This window comes from Kogia breviceps, chromosome 16 (genome assembly GCF_026419965.1).
Source record: "Kogia breviceps isolate mKogBre1 chromosome 16, mKogBre1 haplotype 1, whole genome shotgun sequence".
NCBI classification, from domain to species: domain Eukaryota; kingdom Metazoa; phylum Chordata; class Mammalia; order Artiodactyla; family Physeteridae; genus Kogia; species Kogia breviceps.
In genome coordinates, this window is record NC_081325.1 from 53,407,958 (window position 1) to 53,415,151 (window position 7,194).

General features: G+C 41.9%; 1 pseudogene; it reads left to right on the top strand.

Moving 5' to 3' along the window:
• Positions 1 to 3,914: 3,914 nt before the first annotated feature.
• Positions 3,915 to 4,013, top strand: LOC131743592 (U6 spliceosomal RNA; annotated as a pseudogene).
• The last annotated feature ends 3,181 nt before the right edge of the window (positions 4,014 to 7,194 follow it).

A 7,194-nucleotide genomic window follows, 5' to 3' on the forward strand; every position in this document is an offset into this window, starting at 1 on the left:
TCTGAGCTGAAGCTTCTTTGGTTCTGAGAACTCTGGGGTCTCCCAGGTCTAAGCGCTCCTGTGCTCTGGGAGTTTGGTTCCCGGAGGTCCCCACGTATCCAGCTCAGCGCTTCTCCCACCTTCGTGCACACGCAGGCTTGGCCCCGGGGTGGGCCAGGGTTCTGTGTTTCTAACCTGCTCCCAGGCAGCGCTGCAGCTGCTGGCCCAAGGCCCACCCCCTGAATAACAAGCAACTGTGTTCACTTATCCTCATAGGTGCAAAAACCCACCACGTACCAAGCACACATTCTGGGGTAAATTGTTTCGCCTCGTTAATTTCAGGGAGGAAAGACCCATAAATGAACTAAGAAAGGTAAGAAATCATTTCCTAGAACAGCAGAGACTTAGAGCCTTAAAGTAGCCTTAAATACAAATCCATCCTGTCCCCAAATACTTTTCGGTTTCCATTTTTAGCAGCACATTCCTCTGTCAGACAGCTCAAAATTTTACATATGGAAATGCAATCTGCTTCCTTATACTTCTGACCATTGGGTCTGCTTCTGTCATCTGGAACTACAGAAAATAAAGTAAGATAGAAAAAGCTAACATCTCCCAAACACTTTATAGCCTATAAAGCAAATTTATGTTGATTACCTGATTTTATCAACATAACCCTTTATATATTTGTAGCCAGTAGTTTTTCACCACTGTCTTATCTTCCGCAGGTGAAACTCCCCGGGGTTTCCAGATTCTTCACCACCTTGATTTCCTTCATTTATACTCACTGTAGTTGTTAGTGCCTCCTTTTAATTAGGTACGAATTAACAGCAATTGAAGAATTAGACCTTAACCTCAGAATATACTTCCTAGTAAGCACTTCCTTAGCACAAACACTTCTTTTTGTTAAGTTAAAATGCTGCATTAAGTCTTCTTTTCTTACAAATAGGAATAATCAAAATACTCTTATTAGGAAAGTATGATATAGGTTTGTTAAACATTTTTCTCCTCATTTGCTAAGCAGATTTGTTGTAAACTTTTGCTTTTATCTCACATGTCATACTACATTAGAGGAACCAAGACCTCAGAGAAGAAGAAAGCCTGTTATGAAACCCCTGGCTGCCCCAAGGCTCTCTCCATGCTGCACACAGCGCGGGAGGGTCGCAGTGTCAACTCACACTTCATCGTGGTCAGTTCAGACTCTCAGATATGCTGACACTTCCCCTGCTTCTCTCCCCAAAGCCACCCCCACCGATGAAGAGGAAGGGGTATATGGCTTCCAAGCAGTGGAGGAGGGCAGAGCCCGGCGCTGGCGGACACGGAGTTCTCGGTGTGCCCTGGCTGGCACTGAACACCCTGCTGGGTCCAGACTCCTGCTGCCGGCCGGGCCTCCTACAGATGGCGAACTTGTGCTTTATTCTTCCGGCCCCTGGGAAACCTCTGCGTCTCCACCATGTCCGCTATCCAGTCCCCTGGCTTGTGAAGAGTTGCCTGCAGTGCTGTTCCCAAGACTGGCCGACTATGCGTCAACTCAGCTTCTGTAGTGTTGAACTGAGAAAAGCTCAGGAGCACCGGGGAGACCGTGCTCTGTCCGACCACACTGCTCCCCTCTCCTCACGAGGCCCTGTGCAGAGCAGGCTCCTCTCAGAATTCCAAATGGTGGGGTGAAACGCGGGCCTCCCCCTCTCACTGCCTCCCACAGCCTGTGCCCCGACGCCTGCACACCGCACGCCACTACCGCTTCCCCAACCAGCACCAAGAAGGGAAAGCAGGATGACATCTCCTGTCTCACCTGCCTTCTTTCTCTCCTTCACCATCTCCTGGGATCAGAAAAAGACTGTCTTCCCCTACATCCTTGTCCGGTCTACACTTCCTTTACCTGAAACTATGACCAGACCTGCTAAACCTTTCTGTTGGCACGCTAGAAGAGCCAATGAAGAAATTCAGATAATTTGTTCAGATAATGTGGAACACAAGGCTTGATTCTTGCTGCAAAATCCTATTCTTTCAATGCAAGAAGCTGAACATTATCTTCTTTCTCTCTGCATTCTCAGCAGGCACTGTTAGTTGTCTCTTCAAATGCTTCCTTCCTTCTTCCTTGCAACAAGAACACTGATTTTGTAGCATGAGTCTGTGCGTGTCAGGGGAGGCTGAACTCCTCCCTAATCTGTTTGCTGATATGGATTCCTGGGACTGTGGCAGCCATTTTGAGACCATGAGGATACCTAGACATAGGGGAGACCGGTGACAATGAAGAAGGCGGAGCAGATAAATGGGAGAAAAATGATTCCTTGCTGTTGTCACTGAGCTGCTGAATTAACCAAACTTAAATGTGCCCTAAGTCAAAACTTCCTATATGAAATAATACATTTTCCTCATTCTTTAAACCATTTCCACTTGGATTTTTCTTATTTGGAGCAGAAAGTATCCAAATTGATGTGTTATCTTTCTGTAACACTCTCCTCCAAGGCAGATGAATAACCTGGCCAACTTGGGCAAGATAGTAAAGGAAACTAATGATATTAATAGGAATAGCCCTAGGAATAGCAGGTATGAAAGTCCAGAGTTCTCTCTCTCACTTAAATTCTCACCACCATTGCCCTAGTTTACAAAGTCCCCATCATGTTTCATAACAAGTTGCACAGCTAGTCTGACTGCCATTCATCTCAACTGCCACCTCTAAACTGTCCTCTCTAGCTATTCTGAAGTGTCTTCCTAAAACACAAATCTCATGTGACTCTCTTACTTAAACGCCTTCCATGGTTCCTCATGGTCTCCATGATGAAATCCAACCTACTGTGCATGGTCTACAAAGCCCAGCACGACCTGGCCCCTGCCTACTTTTTCAGCTTCTGTTCCTGCTTATCACTGCCTGGCATCCTGTACCACAGTCCCTCAAAATCGCAGAAACTCTGAATGAACTGTGTCATTGCTTGCCTCTGTGCTTATTTGAAGCTATTCCTGGTTCTCCAGATCAGCCCCCTCAGGTGCTAAGGACTGACAAACCTTCACTTGTCCTTCTTGACTCAGTGGAAACCTCACTGCATCCAGGAGTACCTCCCTGAGAGCCCGGGGAATGGTAGGTGTGCTAGGTGTTGTGTGTTTACTGTGCCTTGTCTGTACTTGTCCTGTGGCAACTCTCACACACAACTGCACTTCGCCTGTGTCTGTCTCCCATACAGACTCTGGATTTACTGAGAAAGAAACCTTGTTGAGTTTGGTCTCTTCATCACTTAGCACAGCTCCTAAGATGCAGAGAGACAGCACAGCATAGCCCAAGGTTTGGCTGGGTTCAGATTTTGGTTCCATTGTATCCTGGTTATAAGACTTTGAGCAAGTAATTAACCTCTCTGTGCTTTAATTTCCTTACCTACTAAGTGGGAAAGATAATAATAGCTGTAAGTACTATTACTGAATAGTAATAATAGCAATAGCATCGTTGTGAGGATTGAGTTTATTCATGTACAAATATTTTAGAACAGTGTCCAAGTAAGAGTAAGTACCAAATAAATACTGTGTTTTGTAATTAGTATTGGCATGCAATAAATATCTGTGAACTGTACTGAAGGACTGCAGCTGCTCTCTAGTCCATGCTCTTCTCTAGGGAACTCAATGGTTTTGGAAGTCACAGACTATAAGGGCAGTGATTTCTGTTCCTGAACTATTTATGCTACAGCCTATGATGCTCCAGTCATACAGAGAGGGTTTATCAAGTGCCCAGTGTTTACAAGGACTGTGGAGGCTGTGTGTACTACTGCTTCTCATGTAGATCCCACGGCAAACAAATGTATACATTTAATCTGAGACCCTGATTCATCTCTCGCTTGGTGCTGAGGTCCCCACAGAGCCCAGAAGGACGAACAGGTGAGTTGACAGAAGCACACTGGTGGAATCCCGGACTCTGCATCAGAAAACAGTACTAAGGCACTTGCTTCGGCTTGCTTCGGCAGCACATATACTAAAATTGGAACAACACAGAGATCAGCATGGCCCCGTGCAAGGATGACATGCAAATTCGTGCAGTGTTCCATATTTTCTGTAAATCAACTACAGTTAAAGAAATAAACAGGTAAATAAATAAGAAAACCATACTAAGACTAGTGACTTCTTGGGAAGTCACTTAACCTGACTAAACCTCAGCTTCCATATGGAAAATGGGGGTGATAAAGCCTGCTCTACCTACCATATAGAGCATATATAGAAACAGATGAATTAAATGTGAAATGTTAAGCACCTAATGTACCAAAGCAAGAGATTTGCTAATTACCCCCATCAAAACCTTCTCTGAGCTCTGCAAAGTCAGTTTGTCTGACCCATAGAAACTTCCTGAAATATCCTCAAGGGATAACCCCCAGCAGGAGACCTTGCCTAGGTCCTGACTTTAACGTATTGTGTGTGCCTGTGTGTGTGTGTGTGTGTGTGTGTGTGCGCGTGTGTGTGAATGCCTCACACGTCTATCTACTCTCCTTATTATACCTCACATCCTAAGAAATCCAATTACTTACTATATTCCTATCAGGAATAAAAGAAAAGATTTTATTCTAATGACTACCAGACAGCAGAGTAAAATTAGCTTCAGATGACTATGAAAGCGCATAATGTTCTAGTTTACCAGAAACCAAGGAAACCTAGTATATCCAGCAGCAAATTTTCTTGCTTCTTATTCTTGCTTTGTGGTGAAGCTGAGGATAATGCCCTTAGGTTTTTCTCACTATATACGTAGACGGAGAGAAGAAGGAAGCTGCAATGGTACAGACTCAGAGAAGGTGCGATTAAAAAGGCTAAAATAATTTTTTGCTCTTTTTAACACAGTGTTTCCTTACTATCAAAGTCACCTCAAATCAACAATTTTAACATAATGTAATTCAACAAAAATATTATTTTAGGCATAAGAAAATTTCATAGGAGGAAATATATTGGATGAAATATCACTTGTGGTGTAATTTTAATTCTGAAAGATCTTGCTAAGAGGGCTTATTTAAATAGGTTCTCCCTGAGATGAATATTTAGGGGGAAAAAATTCCTACAGGATGATTTATAGCAAAATTATATGAACAGAATGAAGGACAGAAGAATTTTATTAGAAAAAGGTCTCATTTCCACAAAATATAAATTATACCTTTTAGAAAATATATTGAATTTTATTAATATTCTGTAGACAGCCTGAAGTGTTAATCTCCACCCCTACCTATAAGACTTTCATTATGATGTACAAGGTGTATTTACCCTTTAACCAAATAATTTTTGAGCAACTCATTGGAGCCTCCAGTTTACATATCCTACAAAATATTTTCACTGCAGTTACAAAATCTTATCCTCTGTATTGTTGGCAACTTTCAATGATACATATGTGGGGATGTATACTTTATATACACATGTGTCCTTTTGGTATTACCATGTAAGAACACATATTAATGATGAACTCGTATTTGATATCTGAAAAGAATGTTTCTCCAACACCCACTGTTTCTGTCGTTATTGTTTTAACCATTATTTTTAAATAGAGATACAATTGGTTTGAGTTTTTCAGTTCTATGATTAAAATTCTGCTTTGCTTCATCTTGAAATTTATAGTTAGAGGAATTACTTAGGATAGACCATTGAGTACTGTATTTCTGCCTGGCATTTGCAAGTGACCTCATTTAGACCTTGGTAACTAATATTTTTGATAAAGAAGTTGACTTATTAGGATTCAGAGAACTTGTTTATAAATCCTTTTCCGGTCTCTATGAGTCTTGAAAATTGAGTCGTTCTGGGGATGGTGACTTTGTCATTGCAAACAAGAGTAAACGGACCAAAAATGCAGTGTGAATTTCAGCAAGGACAAGGTAGAATTTAGGGTTTATACTATTTGAAAGTGAAGACTGAGAACAAGAACGAGGATAAATCCAGGGGATTAAAAGACTAGACTTTGACTCGTAAATAAATATTATTAGATACTTTTCTCTTACCTAAGTATACATCAAATGTAGCAACCAATATATTTTACCCTCCTAGGGCATGCAGAATGTAATACGGACTCCCTGTCCTATTCGAAATATCTGTAAAATATGCTACTGCAAAAATTCTTATTCTCTATTTATAAAATGGAACGAACCTGGTTTTAACAGCTGGGCCTAAGTTTAAACTAGAAACCAAGCCTTTCTTTATGCCTTAAAAAAAATATTCCAGTGATTCTTCACTGAGCAGTAATTAAGGCTGGCTTCTATTTGCATCTCCATGAAGAGGAGAACACTGAAGACATCTCTCTTCAAAGTAGCTGGGTATTTGAAAGCATAACATCTTGGCATTTCACCCAGGCCCTCATCTAAATCTGAAATCCTGGGGAACTGCACAGGAGGGAAATCTCTAGTATTTATTATTGGTCAAAATGCCAAACATCTCCAGGTAGTAAAACTGAATTATGAAGATACATTTTAGCAAAAATATTTCTGGCTTGCCCTCAGAATAAATGCTCAAATTCAAGAATCCATAACTTCTTCATTTGGATAAAAAATATAAAACAAAACATTAAACCCAAAGGCCTATCAATATATGTCCCTAAAAGAATAAATGAGATGGAAAAAAAGAAAAAAAGGTTTTAGAATTGTCTCTATTACTCTATAAGGAAACACCAGCATCATTCTCTATCCATGGAATTTTAGAGTTGTAGGAATTCTGAAAAGATTCTCTAATCTATCACACACATTTTCCCATTTGAGGAAACCAACTCAAAAGTTGCTGTGACATGTCTAAGGCCACACAGCCAACCAATGGCAAACCAGGACTTGAACCAGCGTCTACCCAAATCTGCATATATCTTCACCTGCATTGTTTTTCAGGAGCACAGGGCTCAGGCAAAGTTCAACACTGTCAAAGATATCAAATGTAACCTTTGCTTTTTTTTTTTTTTTTTTTTTTTTTGCGGTACGCGGGGCTCTCACTATAGCGGCCTCTCCCATTGCGGAGCACAGCCTCCGGACGCGCAGGCTCAGCGGCCACGGCTCACGGGCCCAGCCGCTCCGCGGCATGTGGGATCTTCCCGGACCGGGGCACGAACCCGTGTCCCCTGCATCGGCAGGCGGACTCTCAGCCACTGCGCCACCAGGGAATCCCTAACCTTTGCTTTTAAGGGAAAACAAACCAAATTAAATCTATCTCCAATCAACAAAACTTGATTCCCTCTTTACATCCTCCCCAGTGGTTCCCTCTGGTTTTCATAACTTATCATTACAGATG